We start from the raw sequence: 19,596 nt of genomic DNA on the forward strand, positions 1-19,596 counted from the left end.
GGAGAAAGAACTGGTAGAACTGAAGGCTGTTCAGGTACCTACAAAGGCAGGCTGTTGAGAAATGGATCCCACCGAGAATTTTTTTATCTTACCAACAGTCATAGGTCTCATGTGCCTTACATATGGGTCAGTATAAACCATTTGTATTGTGAACTTATTTCATTTTTTCAGTACCACTTTCTTGGAAACAAAATGAGTTTATTTTTTAATTCAGATGCACCCTCCTTTCAGGGATAGTGCAGGCAAAGACTGACGAGAAGAGAATCAGGCAGGGGGTGGCGTGGCTGACTTGCTGGCTAAAAACCCTGCTTTTGCAGTCATATTTGAGAAGGGAGTAGTATGATTCAAATTTTAACTTATTGCCCCAAGAAAATAAAGTAGGAGTTAAAAATCTTGGCATGCCAGAGGTCACCTGTTTTCCTTATTTTGTCTTCACCACAATTACTTCCAGTAAACATATTTTTAAAAAACCAAAAAAACCCTGTAGCCCCTGCGGTGCTTAGCATAGTGTCTTCCAAGAGTGTGTGCAGTGAGTGTTGGAGAAGGGAATGAGTGGGGGTTTCCTGAAACCGAGCTGTGCTTTTAAGAGATTCAGCTGCTGCTATGGTTTTAAAAACAGGAACAATGATGTTTAGAGGAGGATATCAGGAGATTGGAAAGTATCATTCAATAAATATTGATCGAAGGTGTCTTCTGGTATACAGTGGTCACCATGCAGGAGGGGAGTGAAGGCTGCTTCTCTTCTCCTTTACAGAGCGATCGTTCTGGAAGCTTCCTCGAGGGACTCTTGGTGACCTTATCATTGTGGTCTGGTGTTATGGGTTGAATTTTGGCCCCCCAAAAGTTATGTTGATGTCCTAACCCAAGAACCTCAGAACGTGACTTATTTGGAAATAGGGTCGTTGCAGAGGTAATTGGTTAAGATGAGGTCATAGGCGGATGCGATTGGGTAAGATGGGCCCTTAATCCAATGTGACTTATGTCCTTATAAGAAGAGGGAAATTTGGCCGGGCGCGGTGGCTCATGCCTGTAATCCTAGCACTCTGGGAGGCCGAGGCGGGCGGATTGCTCAAGGTCAGGAGTTCAAAACCAGCCTGAGCGAGACCCCGTCTCTACCATAAAAATAGAAAGAAATTAATTGGACAACTAATATATATATCAACTGGGCATGGTGGCGCATGCCTGTAGTCCCAGCTACTCAGGAGTCTGAGGCAGGGGGATTGCTTGAGCTCAGGAGTTTGAGGTTGCTGTGAGCTAGGCTGACGCCATGGCACTCACTCTAGCCTAGGCAAGAAAGTGAGATTCTGTCTCAAAAAAAAAAAAAAAAAAAAAAGAAGAGGGAAATTTGGGCCCAGAGACCGAAACAGACAGCGAGATTATCATGTGACGACAGAGGCAGAGGTGGGAGAGATGCAGCCACAGCTGAGGGACGCCAAGGATTGGCAGCTGCCATCAGGAGCAAAGAAGAGACCAGGAAGAGTCTAATCAGAGTCTCAGAGGACGCATGGCCCCCCCGGACACTTGGGTTTGGACTTTTAGCCTTCAGGACTGGGGGAAAATAAATTTCTGTTGTTTTCGAGTTTGGTTTTTTGTGACTGCAGCCGTAGGAAACCAAGATGGCAGGCTTCTGTGGAGAGGGTATGGTGACAGAGATACGGGGACACTGTGTGCTGGCCAGGGAGGATTCTTCGGGCTGCACTGCGGCTGTGAGGGCACAGAGGAGGCACAGGCCACGATGGAATCACTGCAGTGGCCAGTGGGCCCCTGAGAAAGCGATTTAAATTGTGCTGCCTCACGTCCTGCTGCCAGGCGGGCGGCAGACTTGGAGCCGGAAGACCGAGCTTCTGGCCCCAGCTCTTCCGCTCCAATTGGCCAAGCCATCGTCTCTCCTCTGTAAAACAGGGACACATTGCTTTGGAATTTTCCTTCACTTGTGGAGCTTAACACAATCTCCCCAACAGGACAGAGACCTTCAGGGGCGGGAATCTTATCTCTTCCCACCTGCCCAGGTGCTCAGAGTGTGTTAGGCGTGTATCACGCAAAGCCCCACGAGGACATTGGCCACGTCTGTTTCACTTACCACTGCAGACTCGGTGTCTGGCACATACTTGGGGCTCAGTAAAGGTTCATGGAAGCTTTGGGTGATGCGTTAATAAATGAGGGCCATGTACTGAGCCAGTGAGCACAAGGACTGTACCCTGGGGCTATCCTGTGCATGCACCTGATGCTCACATGGGCGCGGGATGCATGCCCAGCCACGGGAGTGTTCTCAGCCCCAGATCACTCTTACCCTGTGTCTCAGATCTAGGGAGGCCCTCTGCTATGGACCTCACGTCTCTGGGTCTCCATTTCGACCTGCCGACAGGAGAATGGGTAGGGGTGGGGGGAGAGGAGGCCAGGCTGGGTTCAAGGGTGGTGCTGCAACAAAGTTGCCCCAAAGGTGCAATGGAATTTGGTGAGATATGGCTTGTCCAGGTTGCTACAGCCGAGAGAGTGTCCGAGTGGTCCCAAAGAGCTTTGAGCCGAAAACGACCAACCCAGTGCAATGAAGTCAGCACCTGGACTAAGATCAGAGCGTCACCCACAGAGACAAACACAAGGCAAGAGGGTCTCCTCTCTACAAGACAGTCCTGCCAACCTGCCTCCCTTCTTTCCTCCTCTTTTTAGAGCAAAACAGACCAAACAGACCTTCATGCTTCCGTCTTCTGGCCCTGCGCTCACTTGGAAATACATTTCGATCAGATCTGAGCAGGTTTGCCTCATTAGGTTTTTCTGTTCATCCTTGTCAAGATTTCCCACTTGACCACCGTGGCATTATTTCCGTGGTTAGCTGTCTCAGGGGAGAGGGCCAGTGGCTGGAAAGGAAAGGTTTAACAAGGAGTTGCTCGCCCTGCATTGCCCGCGGCCCCCTGCAGCCTTAGGAAACAGCACATTCAATTTAACAAGGACATCAGCGACCACCCTCTCCCTCCCCACACCTCCCTGTACCCCAGTCCGGACTCTTTAGGGAAGTAGGGGTAGGAGGCTGCCCTTTTTGGATTGAATCTGGATGGAAAACCGGCTCCTGAGAGCTCAGTTCCCTCTGAACAGAACTGTCGGCTCCCTCTTCTTCCAAAGGAAAATTTATGACTCCAATTTCTACAATTTACATCTTTCATTTAATATTCCAGCCTTCTTTCCCTAAGGCTTCCAGCACTGCTCGCGTCAGAAGGGACTACTTATTTCCCAAACGCTTTTTGCATTATTAGTTTCATTTATTATTTTTATGTTTTCTATTGGGTCCGTGTACATATCATTTCTCTGAGATCCCCGGAGCAACTGACAATGAGCTGGGAGCCATCATCTCTCAGCTGTCGGAAGCTAAGATGCTGTCATGGCTTCTCCGGGGAAAAGGTTTCTTGCTTGTGCATTTAAAATTAGCCCCAATTAACCCCTCATCAACCGGCCCAAAAATGTCCATGCAGATGTTGTCAAACCTTCTACTCCCTATTCTTGTCTGGTTTAAGTGGACAAAATGAGAAATTTTAACTTCCCAGAGAGCTGAAATGCTCTTCTTCCACATCTGTTTATCTTTTGGAGATACTTAAAGTCTGAGAAAACTGGAGCATAAAAACTCCATAATTGTTTTAAAGTGGAAGGGCACACTGATTTTACTTTGTCTTTGAAAATCATAGTATTTCTGTGAAGTAAATGTGGAACAGTGGCAGAACCGCTGTGTGTCCTGTAAGAGCTGCCGGGGGAGTGCCAAGGAGCCCGTGCTGGGTGGCAAGAATCCTTACCGGATGCCCCACCTCACTTTCAGAACCAGCAAAGCCCATTGACAAAATCACCTTTCTAGAGCAGTGTTTGTCAGACAAATTTTGAGTTATCATGAGTGTAAATAATTTCTCACTACGCTTCTAAGGAGCAGGAATGTCTGCTAGAAGGGTTTCTGTTTGTCTCTGTGCAAGAGAATTGCTGCGAGCACGTGTTCCGGTAACTCAGACTGGAAAAGTCCCAGCAGAATCACAGTGATTCCGACCACGGTTGCTGGACTGTAAGCTCTCTGCTGGGAAGGCCTCTGTCTACTCACCCTGTGTCTTCTGCAGCAGATCCTTACCCTGAGCCTCGCGATGGATAAAGCCTATCAGTTAGGAGAGGCGCAGAGGCCTGGTGGGCCTGGGTTGGGGACAGTTCTGTGCCAGGCCCCTTTGTGTTGCATCAGCTCCACTGCTAACCCTCCTGATCCTGTCCAGCTTGCCAAGTCCTCCCCCAAATAGGCTCACCCTATCTGGCTGTGAAACGCTGAGGAGGCCACACAGGGAAGGTCTCGGGTTAGGTGGTGGCCTTGTTTATTTAGGGCTGAGTCACTCACATATTCACCCACGCGTGGGTGCAGCCCTACGTACCTACCACGTGACCCGAAGGCCACAGATTCCAAGGTACTCTGGGAGATTTTGAAAATGCCCACGTGAACAAAGGCAGGTACGTGAAGCTCACGCTAAAGGAGAAGCTCCTATTGACCTATTTATACCCTCAAAGTCCTTCCTCACTCTTTATGTCATTTTTATATCCTTAGCTGGTCAAAAATGACTCCTTTTTTGTTTCACACTGGATCCTTTCTGACAGCACTATCTGAAGTTAAAAAAAAATTTTTTTTCCTATTGCCAGAGGATAAAACAAAACTTTGTCCAGAATGAGGACTGATCTAACTGAAAATTTGACTAAATTTGGGTCAGACATGTTGACAAGGAAAAATTGATACGAATTGGGCCAACACGTGGTGTGTTAGTTTCTTAGAGGTAATAGTGAATTAAGAACAATGAAAAAAGAAAGGTCTATCTTTAATATATATATATATATATATATTCTGAAAAACACTGTGCACCGCTTATTAACCTCCTTGGGAATGGACTGTCGTTCACATTGAGACTTAGGGACATGGTTTGATGCCCATTACTCTACCCCCAGATGAACAGTAAGTCTCCGGAACGGTACTTACAGTCTGTAATACTATTACCACTTGGTCTGCTGTGGGGTCCCTCAGTCACTTTTTCAATTAAAACAGGCCCAACTCTCTATTAACCTTTTGTCTGCTGCTCCATCCTTCATGCTGCTGTTGCCCTGAGCCGGCCAGGCACGTATTAAAAAAGGCATATATTATTGTAAGCCACATCCAAGTTCTCTGTCATTAGAAAGATGAAGTATCATTTTTTCATTAAAAAATATGAGACAGTTTCTCATGCTCCCAACTGCTGGGCCTGCCTGCGGTCTCTGTGTTAGAGGAGATGGCAGGTGACTCCCACCACCCACCGTCCCCTGGCCGGGAAGCCCACCGGAGCTCTTCCTCATGGAAGATGGGCCAGGGAGGAGTTTGGTCCCCAGGGGGCAAAGCAGCGGCCTTTGACGTTATTTCGGAAAACTGCTTTTAGGTGAAGCACTGGACTTGTTTTACCAGATGTTTGAGCAAGTAAATAAAATTGCACTCTTCATGCCATTTGCAGCTGCACAGAAAATCCGGTGACTTTCTGAGTCCCCTTCTTGCCTTCTCACGTGGGAAGCAGAGAGCTTCTCAAGGAAGCAGAAACTCTAGGCCACACATCTGTGGCCTGGATCTCTCTTGCTTTCAGGTCTTACAGGAAGCCGCCTAGAGTGACCAATCGGTCATGTTACTGATGTTCATGGCGACTTAGGAGATAAGCAGGCCCAGGTGTCTGGAACCCAGCCACCATTGCTATCTTTGCAGTGCTAGGTGACAGCTATTTAGGGTCAGTGTCCTGGCTTCAGGTTTTCAGAACACTCAAGAATTGTCTTTCTTTTTCCATTCTAAACTGAATAAGGGGGAATGGTACCATGACCATTGGTTCTTTGGAAAACCACCTTGGTAATGTTGACCTGGGTATGAGAATACGTTTGGCCATGACTATTGCTAAAATGTCTGGCAGATTGCACCTGCTGAATTCCCACATAACCCTTTGCCTTTCCTTCCTCCTGACCTTATAGGTAGGGCCTGATTTAGTGGAGGAAGGTGAAAGCTGCCAGCCCTGCCTCTCTGTGTCCCCCCTGCCCTCCCCACCTCAGAATCCCAGGCCCCCCGCACCCTCCTCCCTCCCTCCCTGGCAAACCCTCTAGCTGCCTCGGCTGAAACTGACTCACAGGAAGGAGGCTAGCATCTCATTCCACCCACCAAACTTACAGACCACGCTGATTGGCGCCAGGACTAGTTTATGATTTGATTTTACCTGTAAATACCGTGAAGCGATTCTTTGATTCATCTCTAATGGAACCCCTTTCCTGAGCCATTTGTCAGCCCCTTCCAGCCCAGCCAGCTCGCCTCCTGGGAGCGTCAGAATCGTCCTGCCCCGGCTTCCACGTGCCAGATGTTGCGGGATGCAGTTTCGTGCAGTTGTTAATGGAGGTGCCAGGCTGCCCAAGTTCAAAGTCTGCCTCTACTGAGTACGAGCTCTATGTACTCGGAAAAGTTACTTGACCTTCTGAGGTTGTTTCCTGATCTGTTAAATTGGGATGTAACAGAATTTACCTCCTGGAATTACTGTGACAATTAAATGAGATTATCGTGAAAGTGCTCGTCTGTGCCTGGCACAGAGTTAAGGGCTCAACAAGTGCCAGCTGCTATTATTTTCAGCCAGTCGCTAGCACATACTTACCTCATTGACCCTTAGGAGATCCTTTGAAGTAGATATTTTACCCATGTTTTGCTGATGAGGAAATTAAGTCTCCGTGGGTGAGTTGTGGCGCTGTACTCACACTCTGCCCGTGGCTTCCCAAGTGTTTTATTTTTCTATGTGCTTCCAACTCTCATCTCCTGCCTGGGCTCTCAGCAAATGATGTCATCTGTTAAAAATGGATACCCTGCCCCCAAAGCATGCACTGCACCTCCTCAGTGCCTCTCCATGCTACGCCCAAACTCCCCACATCTTCAATCACATCTCTACTCCACTCCAAGGCAGCCACTATGCCTCTTATTCCAGCCCTTCCGGCTTCCTTCAGGCCTCGGCTCCAGGAAATTTCACTGTCCTCTTGCTTCTACATCTTCCGTCTGTCCCTCTCCATTGGCTCAGTTCCCTGAATTAAGTTTTATCCCTATTAACAACAACAACAACAACACTCCTTAGTCTCCCACCCGCTGCTGTGCTGGAGCTAACTCCTTCCTACCAGCTCCAGAGAGCTGATTGTCAAAATCTCAGGAATTTTGTAAGATGGTTGACATCATTTTGGTAGCTTGAAATCAGCCGTGGTGGGACTATTTGCTCTACAGACATTGGTAGCAAATGCTACAAATCAGGGCTTTAGTTTTTGTTTCTGGAGAGTCGGTTGTTAAAATCTACCAATGCACCATGCCTCTTACCCTCACTTTCCCAACTACCAGCCTATCTCTTCTTGCCTTCAAAACTGAAGTTCTTGAAAGAGTGGCTTATACTTTCTCTACCTCCCTTTCCAAATTACATCTACTCCTCTCCAAAAGCAAGGAAGCTTTGCCTCCGCTCTTACCATCAAAGCCAGCAGTGACTTCAGTCCATTTGGACTCTCTCTCCCCCTTGATAACCGTGACTGCTGGGGCTGACGGGACACTCTCCTGGTCCCCCACCTCTCTGATCACTGTTCGTCATTGCCTCTGGATCCTGGCATTCTATCTTTGTGCTTCGTCTCTTCTTTCTAGACTCACCAATCTTACCTACTCCACGATGTCAAATATGACCCAAATCTTCTTGACCTCCTGTAGCAGATGCGTTATGTGCAACACATCACGTCTCCACAGGAAACTGCATTTTAGTGTGACCGTCTGAATGACTCCACGCACACGTGAGAATGCACTGGGTGGCTCTCCACTTTTCTGCCTCAGTTTTTTTCTGCAGCTGTGGAAGGCCCAACTTGAGTGCAGGGAGTGCGGAGGACTTAGCACTCTCTGGGTGCAACCCTTGACCAGTGGGGGCCGTGAGTGGGATGACAGGTGCTCCAGCTTCCCATCTTTAGAGGGACAGTTCCCTAGTGCTGTCTGCGTAGCTTCTCAGAGTCGCCATCGAGGTTGGGCTTCAGGTGCCTACTGATATGAGAACTCAGGAGCATACCCTCTCTTGGCTTTTCTTCATTCCCTGTTTCAATCTCCCCTCTTCTTCTCTCTGTTTTCTGGCATCACCTCCCAACTAAACTTCCTACACCCACGTCTGTGTCCCAGATTCTCTTTTTGGGGGAACCCAACCTCGGGTACTCTTAGACTTCTGACTAACCTTAGACTTCTGGGATCTAGACCCCTCTTACGAGCCCTGGGGTCCTGGCAGGGTCTTAGGTGGAAGCCTTTAATAGAAGCAAGTTTCTCATTCTCCATTGTCCCAACTGCCAGGGCACTGTTCTATTTTAAGTTATTGCAACAACAAGCATCTTGTGTTCAGCTGTCACCATTGAAGCTTGGCACCATTTCCCCTAAAGACTGACATTTTCTAGACAAACAGCTGACCCCAGAGTCCTCCTGAGACGATGGTGTTCCCTGTCCCAGGAATATGGGTTGGGAGTCAGAGAGGCTGACACACTCGGGGACGACACTGGCTCTGGTGTAAACTGTCACCCAGTGCATAGTGTCTTGACCACCGAGGCAGCGTTTCTAGGTGATGATCAGTGACTGACATTGACAAGCATCAGAAAAGTCAATCTGAAGAAAGAAGCAGGAGAAAGGAGGAGAAAGAAACATAGGTGAGACCCAAGAATGCAAGAGGTGCAGATTCTAGTTGTTTGGCATTATAAACAATGCTTTGAAGAACATCCTTACATATACACATCTCTCTATATCTATGATGACTTCTTTTTTTATGATGAATTTCTGCAAGTGGAGTTTCTGGGTCAAAAATATTTACAATTTAAGGATTTGAATATGTGTTGCCAAATGAACCTTGAAAAATTTTTATCTCAATTTTTACTCCTACTTATAGTCTGTGTTTGGGTCCCTGTGCTCTTGTATTCCCTAGATATTATTCCTTAAAGAAAAAACTGGGAGCCATTTGAATAACATAAACATATATGCCATAGGAAAAGAAATAAAAATGACTGCTGAATACGTGGAAAGATGCCCAGACTCACTTATAATGGGAGAAATGCAAATTGAAATTATCCTGCAGTACCACTCTTTGCCCATCCATTTGGTAAATTCCAAGTAAATGCCATGTCTTCTATTTTTGACACCGCTGCCATGTCCCTACCATCCAGAAGAGCACATGGTTTCGGCAATCAGCTGCGGAATGATGGAAAATCCTCTGGATTCCAGTTTGGCCACTTAATTGCATTTTTTGTACTAGCTTCAAAAGTCACGTGTCCACTCTGACCCTCAGGATCTTTGCTGTCAAGATGAAGATAAAAATCCTTACCTCAGAGAAAAAGCAGTCACACTCACACATTTTGAGTGACTGTGTAAATTGAGAAAACCCTTGTAGAAGGTAATCTGGCAACCACTTTCAAAATTAAAAATGTATATATCCTTGGTCCCAGTGATTTCACTTCTTGGAATTTGTTCTATAGATACCCTGGCATAATTGAGAAATGACGTATGTTCAAGGTTATTCATTGCAGCATTGGTTACAAGGGAAAAGATTGGAAACCACCTAAGTAAATTGTTATACATCTACAGAATGAAAAATTATTTAGCAATAAATAGAAGAAAGCTCTTAATACACCCATATGAAAAATGCTCTAATATATATTGTTAAGAGGAAAAAGCAAAATATGAAACTGTATGTGTAGTATGCTATATTTTACTTAAAAGGGATGAAAATTATAGATAATGCATGCTTGTATTTACTTGTATTTATATAAAGAAACTCTAGAAGAATACACAAGGTATTTATTCTATAACAATGATTACCTGTTTGAGCTGTGGTGAGTTCTGGGCACCTGGAGGACAGAGGTGGGAGGAAGACTATTCACTGCATCTTTGTTTCATGATTTTGAAACGAAGTAAATATATTTCTTATTCAAAAAATAAAATGAAAATCTAACTTAAAACACTCACTTTTTCAATTTAAAATTTTACATTGCCTTGAAAATATTTAGTCAGTTTGAACCTTTTTTCAGAGGCCTTTTGGCCATCTGCATTTCTTATGCAGGAATTATTAATACGTCATTCATCTCCTTTGCCAATTTTTTATTTAAAATTGAAGCTTCTCTTCTTATTCAATGTAAGTGCATCTTATATATTGAGAATACTAACTTCTGCCTCTTATATATATTTCAAATGTTTTCCCCAGTTTTTTGTTTATCATTTAAATGTTAACAGTACTTGATTTGATATATAGGAATTTAAAATTTTTATGGAGCAAAATCTATCCATTCTTTTATTTGTAAACTTTTCTTTGCAAATATGATTAGAAAATGACTAGCTTTTCTAATATTCACCTGTGTTTTCTTCTAGTTCTTTTAGAATTATTCTCATGCACATCCTTGATTCTTTTGGAATTTGTTTTCATGTGCTGTATGAAGCCAGAGTATAGCTTTTCTTTTTTAGCAAGTAGCTAATCAGTTGTCCTCACACTTCACTGACTAAGTCATCCTATGCCCACTCACTTGAAATGCCAGCTTTATTGTAAGTTAATTTTGAGCTTGGGCCTGTTTCTGATCTTTCTGTTTTGTTCCTCCACTGATCTAACGTGCCTAGACCTGCACCAGAGCAACCGGGCCCTCGTTAGGAAACCACTGTGCTCTTCTGAGCTCAGAACTTTGTGCTTCCACATAGCCTTTGCCGAGACCCCGGGCTGGGTCTGAGCCTTCCTCGCTGAGTCCCTGTGACCTGCCCCATCATGTGCCCTAACAGGGATGGGTTTCCTCCACACGCACTGTAGCTGAAGGCATGTTATCCCCACCAATCCGTGAGCTCTTCAAGTAGAGGCCACATCCTCTGTTTTTGATCCAGCTCCCATGTGACTACCATCCAGAAGAGCACGTGGTTTCAGCAATCAGCTGTGGAACGACGGAGAATCCACTGGACTCCAGTTTGGCCCTTCATAGCATTTTCATACTAGCTTCGAAAGTCACGTACGTGTCCACTCTGACCCTCAGGATCTTTGCTGTCGAGATAAAGATTAAAATCCTTACCTCAAAATGTTAGTGTGAGGATCAAGCTAAGTGATACTCTTAAACATTCCTGGCCCAGGTCTGGCATACAGGAAGGCCTCCATAAAGGTTCATTTATTCATCCTTTAAGGTTCTTGTTCATCAAATATATATGAATGTTTTGATTGATTTATTCCTTCCTCCATCATCACACACTTAGCTATGCTGAATTAACTTCTCCCATAATGGCTTCTTAGGCAAGAGCCGAGGCGAGCCTGCCAATGGGTTCCCAAATGGCTTAAAGCCAGATAAGATCCCCAACCACCTCCAGTTGGGGTTTGGAGCATTTTAGGTTATGTTAATATACAGTGAGAAGGACAAGATAAAGGACACTGAGCTTAGCGGGGAAGCATAAGGCTCTGATATGTGCATGTGTGCATACATATCTGTGTACATTTAGTTACATGTGTGAATGTGTGTGTGCATATAAATGCATTCCATTTGTTTGTTTCCAGAAGTGGCCAGGTAGGGCATATTCCAGAGATCTAGAGGGAAATAGAGAAGGTCTAAGGTTTGCCCAGGTAAGTGGTCTAGTCTTTGCTCTCTCTCCCCTCCCCACTCTTTCCTCCTGCCCTTCCTGTTCTCATGCCCACACCTTCTGCTCTCTGCAGAAGACTCAGAGCTGCTATCATATTTCTGCGGCAGCTCCCAGAGCTTCTAAGTGAAGCTGTCAATCAAATTTCCCTTCTTCAAAGAGCGAGGTGGAATCTGTCAGTGTAATGGGAGGGGGAGGGCTGGGAGGTGGGAAGAACGACCGGGTGTCAAATGTGAACCTGTAGGAAAATCAGTGTGGCTAGAGAGCAGGTCCCCACGGGCTGCAAGAGGGCCTCCCGTCCATCCCTGAGCACGGCGGGCTCGTGCCTTGTCCAGGCTCCTGCAACATCACTCACTCCTTGATTCAGCTCCGTGACTGTGTGTGCATATCTGTCTTCTCACTAGGTAGCGAGCTCAAGGCCAGGCGTTGGTTATTTTTCCCTGGGTCCTAGCACAGTGCCTGGACTATAGTAGACAGTAAACACTTGCTGTATGAATGAGTGGATGAATGAACACTACGTATGTCCTGTTGGTAAACAGTGAGTTTTCTACAACACCACGTGATCCTGCCACTCATGCCTTTTGGTGTGGCCTGGATAAGGGCATGCTGCTCCCCCTAAGTGACCTGACTGACTTGTTTCTGGGTGTCAGTGGGTGGCATTGATTCCCCTGTCTTCTGTGCGATAACCGCATCAAAGCTTTGCCTCCTGGCTCTCGGAATCTATGAAGTTACAGGTTCATGCAGTCTGGAGGGTCCTCATCCCCCCAAGATAAAGAATCTGCCTTGCAGTTTGTAGTTGTTTTAAAACTGGGGATATCAGAATAAGACAGGCGGGAGGGTAAGTCATTCTTCCACCAGCTACGTGAGTCTGAGCAACGTCACTGCCATTTACAGTACCTTTGAAGTGGGAACAGCACCCATCTCGAAGCGTTGGCACTTGCGAAGGGCTGAGAAAATGGCCGAGGATACAGTAGGCACTCAATAACTGTGAGCAAGTATTAAGCTACATCAAACTGGGAGTGAGAATCTATGTTAGAATAGATGAAAGGGAGGGATGGAGAGCAAGACCTGCTGCAGGGCTTCCTCTTCCTGATTCTGTGACACTTGTCAGTAGTCAGGCACCACCTGCAGTCACTCTTGGCATGGAGGGTGGCAGGTCACGCTGAAGCATGGCGTTCTTTTCCAGGCCTGTAACCACAGCACAGGAGAGCTCTCAACTAGGCCAGCGAGTGGGAATGTTTGGTGCGCTCTCTGTTTTTTGGATCTTAGCAAAGTTCTGGAGATAGAATGATTTTCATATTGATCACTCTGTGCACATTGACTGAACACCTACTGTCTGCCGGGGGATACGAAGATGAATTAGACGCAGCTCCTGCCCCCTGAGGAGTTCCCAACCTACTTGCTTACAGAAACGAGGTAAAAACTCAGAAAAAGTTCAACTTTGATCCAGGAGTTGAATAACAGTTCAAAACATGCTAACATGGGGCAGGGCCTGATTTTAGCCTAGTGAGTGGTTATAAGTCCCCCACCCCAGGGCGGGGGAGGCGGGTGGAGAAGCTGGGGACAGGAGATGCCCTAGACAAAGAGGTCTGAGATGGAATCTGGACCCAGAGAAGGGGGGATTCTTGGGAGAGCAAGGAGGCGAAGGCAGCTGTGTCCTGGTGACAGCGAGTGGGCCAGTCTGGAGGGACAGGAGGGTTCGTGCAGTAGGACAGCAGCCTGGCTGGACAGCCCAGAGCCCTGCTGTGCAGGCCTGTGCTGCTGACCCAGGGAGTCTGGAATATATTGGAAACCTCAAGTAGCTTTTGAGCAGGGGAGTGACACAATGAATATGGCATTCCCAGAACTGCCATTTAAGTCCCTCCTGAGTGTTCTCACTTTCACTGAGGACATGAGACCCACATTTGAAAGACATGGGATGTCCCAGACTAGGGGCTCTTCCTGCAATCCCAGGGCGCCAGGAGCTGGTTGCTGCTCACTCAGCCCCAAGTCCTGTTTTCTCAGGGGCTGTTTTCTAAAATCTGGGGCTGAGAAATCATGGCTTCATTGGGTCCCACAGCAGTGCGGAGCGAGGAGCAAGACTGAGCCGCCCGGGTTACCCATGAAGTGAGCAGTGCGTCTGGGCAGAGCTGGGCTGACGCCAGACCGGGTTTTCCGACCCCTAGTCCAGGGCGCCGGCCCCTACGTCACAGTTGCCTCTTGGAGGGCCTGGCCCTGAAGGTGGACACAGAAAGCTAATATGAGCCCAAGTCTGCCTTCTACATAGTCAAAATAGACATCTTTTTCCCAGCTATTTGTCTTCAAAGTGGCAGACAGGCATTTGGGAAACAACTCAAAGAGGAAATCATTCTTCAAGGCACGTAAGAAAAGGTTGGCTTCAACCCCTCCCCACCCCACAAGGCTGATGTCTGGCCACGAACCTCAGCGTGGGAGGGGTCGGTGGCCGGCAGGAGCCCAGCAGACCCCTGGCCACGTTGAGCAGACCCCTGTCGGGCAGGCCTGATGGCCGAGAGGGGGGTTTATTGCCGGGAGCAAATGGTTGCCATGGACACAGCTAGCTCAGCCCCGGGCCCCCCCTGGTGAAGGCCCAGGAAAAAGCTCATTGCAACCCCTTCGTGGCCCTTTGTGAGCCAGGTCTGGAGACCGTCCAAGAAGCTAAATAAGTAGGAAAGCTGGAGACAGCAACCCAATATGGCAATTAGCCCACATCGGCCAGGCAAGATGGATTTCCAACTTCAAGGAAATTGGCAAGAAGAGCAGAGGGAACCCTCACATTTTTCTTCTGCATTCTGGGTCTCTTTCCAGTGAGCTGAAAAGTCTATTTTGCAAAATATATGGGCCCAGAAAGAACCCAAACCCAAGGAGAGTTTTTGCCATTCGATGTATCGTCCCCTTTATTTAAAATGATGGAAGAGAGAAAATGTTTTTCAAAGTGACATCATTTATCTTATGATAATCAATGAAACCCTCATAAACTAATATATGAAAGAAAAACATTTAAGCTCAAAACAAGCAAAACGACGAGAGGGGTCTTTGAAATAACCGCAAAGCTTTGAGGGTGACACGATGGCCCACTCGTTTTGCCCTTTTCTAGGTCAGTTGTGTGTGGTTATTTTAATTTTCTAGACCCTATTTGCTGCCTGCCAGGGTGGCTGAACGCTAATAAACCACATGGCTACCAGCTTTTACCCTGCTTATATTTTAATAAATATAACAAGACCCACTTGACACCCTGGTACCTGCCACTGGGTCGCAAAGCCTCTGCCCACTGCCCTTCCTGGGAAGCCAGCCGAGCAGGTTTGATTTTCCCAGAAAATCCTTGGCCAGCGGTATAGGGGGGCCTCAGACAAAAGTGGGTTCATCCTTTCCCTTCATTGCTATGCGAGGCACATGCTGTTTATTCATGTTCTCCCCATTTCACCTGGCAGAGAGGAGGTGTTTGGAACGAAACTCTCCCTCCCCTCTCCCACCTGCCCCCCCCCCCCACCCCCCGCATGTGGGGGAGGCAGCCCAGCAGTCTGTCAAGAGAATCTCTTCTGAGTGTTTTTCCATTTTCAATAGTTTCTGACCCAATTTAGCAGGCACATGCCCCAAATGCAGCGAAAATGCTGCAACGCAGTGGGTTTGCCTTCCCACTCGGGCAGTTACGGGATTTAGAGAGAAATCTACCTTCTCGGAGGGCTGCGGGAGGGAGGCTGCCTTGTGTTGTGTGCGGAATCAGAAGGCTTCCAGGCAGGTATAGCCTTAGGAGGGAGTCAATATCTTTCTGATCGTGACCTGAGGGGACGACTGCTGGGGCTTTCTTCCACCTAGTCTCTTACTTCCCAAATACCTCTGTGCCTGAGGTTTTACCATAGGTGTTTTATGCATATACTTGCTTGTGGCTCACTTTCTTTTCTTTCTTTTTTTCAAAATATATTTATTGGGGGGTCCCCATTCTTAAGCAACCCCTAGATATCTTTTTGGAAGATGCAGTCCCTCTTGAGGGCAACCCATTGGGTCAGTGGAACCTGAGGGAGGATGACTGTTCCAGGATGAGACTGGAACAGTAGGATGTCCTCCTTGGGCCCTTCCCTGGCCCCTCAGGGGTGTTGGAGGCTCCTGGGGCACAGTGGAAACTTCTGCTAGCTTCTGTTTTAATAATATTCTAACCATGTTCCAGGCACCACGCTTAACCCTTTACTTGCATTAACTCATTTACCCTCTAGACCATAAATAAGTTGCAGGAAAGCAGGAATTTGCGACAGTTTTGCCAGTGCTAGAACATAGCCCCTCGGACACAGAAGCTCAAAGGTATCTGTTAAATGAACGAATGATTCCTCCTAACAATCTTATGTTGTTCATCATCATCATCTTCATTTTAAAGAGAAACCTGCTTCACTTTAGAAAGATTTAGTAATGTTTATCCAAAGTCTCCCAGCATTTTTGTCGTATAGCTGATATTTGAACTCAGATCTATGTGGCCCCAAAGTAGTGCTCAGAACTGCTACCCAGAGTGACTGAACAGTTGACAACTCACGGGAAATCTCAGGGATGGGGTGTGATAGGTAAGACCGAGGAGGCTGCCACTGTTGCATCTCACCAAGTTCATGAGAAGAGAATCACGACAAACCTGGTTCCTACCATTCCTCTTGCACCTGACCTCTTGCACCTGACTTACTGGTCAGAAGTAGAGTTAGCCTGGCAATAGAGTGAAAATTGAAGTTCTGGCCCCAAATGCTTGTCTCGTGGGGATCCACAGACTGCTGTGCTACAGCTCACCCAACCCTAACCAATTCAACCACAAATGGAAACCGATGGAATTGCCAGGGAAATATTGTCATCTTCTGTCAACAATATTTCTGAAACAGGCTACATGTTTGGGGAACAAACATGATTTCTTAGCCCATAAAGAGAAAAGGGGAGCAAGGATGGAAAAAAGAACCTCCCCCAAAGTCCCCAGAGTGATGCCCTTCATAACCAAGTGCTTCTGTTGTATTCATTTATTCTCTAGTTTGTCAGCAGGAGCTGGCTCTTATCTTCAGCACATAAATACCTCCCTGACAGCTCTAGTTACAGTACAGAGCTCACACTGGAGGATTCATACACAGGTATTAATACAGCAGCTCATTTAATTTAAAAATAGCTGGGGGGGGGGTCCAAAAAAGAAGAAAAACAAACCCAAATGTTTCAACAAAATAGAAGCTCTTTGAAGACAAGATCGGTGTCTCCTTCATCTTTGTCTCATTAGGTCTAATTCGAGAACTAGGACATGGCAGATGTTTTGTACTGTGAGCTGAGTGAACGAATGAACGAATCCTATGAACCAATGTTGATTTGAAGCACTGATGACTGTGGTGGCGACGGTGAGGGTGGAGTGTGCAGGAGAGGAGGGCGTGCTAGAAAAGGATTCCTCTCTTGCGGCTGCGTTTAATCCAAGCCATCACTTTCTCATGCTTTGCTGTCCCCGAGGGATACTGAAGGGCATCATTCAGCTCCACGCTCTTCTAGGTTGCAGGTGAGGACTGGGGGAACCTGTCTTGTTGGAAAGAGCTCAGCTTCTGCTCAGCCTGGCTTATTCTCACCCTGCAGGAATAGCTCCAAGTATTGTCAGATCCTCCAATTCTTAAAAGAGAAGCTTAGAATCCGTGGTGTGTGTGTGTGTGTGTGTGAAATATCCCAGTTTTATATTTTGGCAGTTGTAGTAGGGACTGCTAATTGTCCCTAAAAATATATTCTCCCTCTTCCAGCGTGAAATAATTGTTAGCTGGGCAACAAGGCCACTGAGAATAAAGACTACATTTCCCAGTCTTCCTTGCAATTAAGGGCACCACGTGACTAAACTGTGGCCAATAGAATGAAGAGTGGAAACAATGTGTGCACATCCTTCAGTCTTAAGATTGGGCCTTAAAAGGAGGGGTGTGGCTTCCCCTCCCACCCCCCATTCTTATGGACAGATACACAGACATGCTGGTGACCATTCTGGAGTCTCTGGACAGAATAAACAGCTAGGAATGGCAGGCCAACAAGGCAGCAGGACTGGGCCCCGGATGCCCTGCAGAACTGAACAGAAGAATTGTTATTTGGGGTTTGCTACCTACCGGTGATTTTGCAACTAATTAACCCAGTAACTCCTGGGAGTTACCAGGGAGGCCCTGGGACGAGTCGCTGGTGCAGGGGCTGGTGTCTTCGACCTCGCTGATGGCGGGGCCTGCGCGGAGGAGAGGGCGGTTCTCCTCGGTCTGGGGCCCTGTCCGATGTCGGGACTTGGTCAGCACAGCCTGCCTGAGCTTCCCCAGTACCTGTTGCCCCACCCCAGCCCCCACGATGCTGCAAAATGGGAAACGCTGTACCCAGCCAGCAGCAGCCCTTTGTTCCACACTAATGAAGCATGTTCTACTGGGAGCTGGGGTTCCACTTCGATTTTCAGGACCTACAAATAACGCTCTATGGCACATTGTTTGCTAGAAATTACCCAGAGCTCAGCTCTTCCGCACTCATTCTGCCGTATGGAAAGAAACCGCAGCAACAATCGATGGGTTTTCCATGGTCTTTGGCTGTCCACTCGCTCTTATTTTACTGGTTTTATTTTGCTTATGCAGTCCCAGCTGTGATTATCAATACGTGCATTCAAACCGCTCCTGGCTCTGATTGTAGCAACAATACGATTGGTGGGGGGAGGCAGGGGGAGGGCGATCCACCACTCTCTGGCAAGGTTATAATCTCTGGATTGAGGGAGGGTGTAGGTGAGGGAGCAGGGAGGTGGGGGCAGGGGGAGATCGAACTCCAGGAGAAGGGAGGAGGGAAGAGAAGGTGGGAGAGAAAGAAGAAAAGCCAGGGAGACTCAGTACCAGCTATGCTGCGAGAGCCACTCCGTTTCTTCGCTCCAAGCAAACTTGAGTCCTTGCACATCTGTCTCTGAGCTCAGGCTCCACATTCACAGAAGAAACACTGTCTCTCCAGATGTTCCCTGCCACCCCTTAAATCCTTTAAATACAGTCAGATAAAACCAGCAGGTCGCAGGATAAATTAACATGTTCAGGCAATTACGGAGGCTTTATGATAATTCAAGTACAAGGGGCTTAAGTGCTGGGTCTGTAGGAAAGAGAATGAACTTCTGAAATCCTCACACTGTCTTTAAATGTCTTAAAATAAAAAGGAAATATTTTCCGGTGGGAGGAGAGTGGAGACAGAGGTGGACATTGTGCCACCAACTGATTTGCAATTTCCAAGCTGGTCTGAAATTTCATTTCAAATCTTCAATCAGATCCATGTTCCTTTAGCAAGCACTTCCACATTTAAATTATACAAATGTTCTTATTTATCCCTCTTAAAACTCGCCTAAGCGAAGGTTTAGATTTATGATTCTCTTGCATATTCATATTTGGTCAATAGATTGTCTATGACACTAGGTAGGCCTAAAAATACCTTGGGGTGTGTAGGTGAGTGATGTGTGCGCATGCACTTGCTGGGAAAAGTTGTAATTAACAGTCAGACAAGTCCACAGGAGACATGCAGAATTCAATCCATTCTTAAATTAATATCCATACGAGTTGGATGGTCCTAACAGAGAAGAAGAATAAAAAATAAATTAGAATGGAATGGAGTGGCAAATAGATTATTGAACCCCATCAAGTATTTGGGTACCTGAGGACATGTTGTAGACACTGTATGACTTAAAAATTAGCTAAAATCATAAGCCAGAGTAGGTGGGTGGGGCCAGTGAGGACCAGAGCTATACGACCTTCCCACTCTTTGAATTTTGAAAATCATGATATAGTGATTGTAAAAGTGGCTTTGGCCTGAAAGTGGGCTGGGGTTACAGACGAGAATCTCCTCAAATTATGCTTATCACCTCTGGTCATGTAAGAAATCTCACCTGGTAGAGAGAAAAACATACCTGGGAAGCTAACCCCCAAATTTGTTCAGGGTGACAAAATGGTTTCCTTTCAGTGCAAACATTTTTTTTAACCCCAGGACTTTTTAAG

The sequence above is a fragment of the Microcebus murinus genome, chromosome 17 (genome assembly GCF_040939455.1).
Source record: "Microcebus murinus isolate Inina chromosome 17, M.murinus_Inina_mat1.0, whole genome shotgun sequence".
Taxonomy (NCBI): domain Eukaryota; kingdom Metazoa; phylum Chordata; class Mammalia; order Primates; family Cheirogaleidae; genus Microcebus; species Microcebus murinus.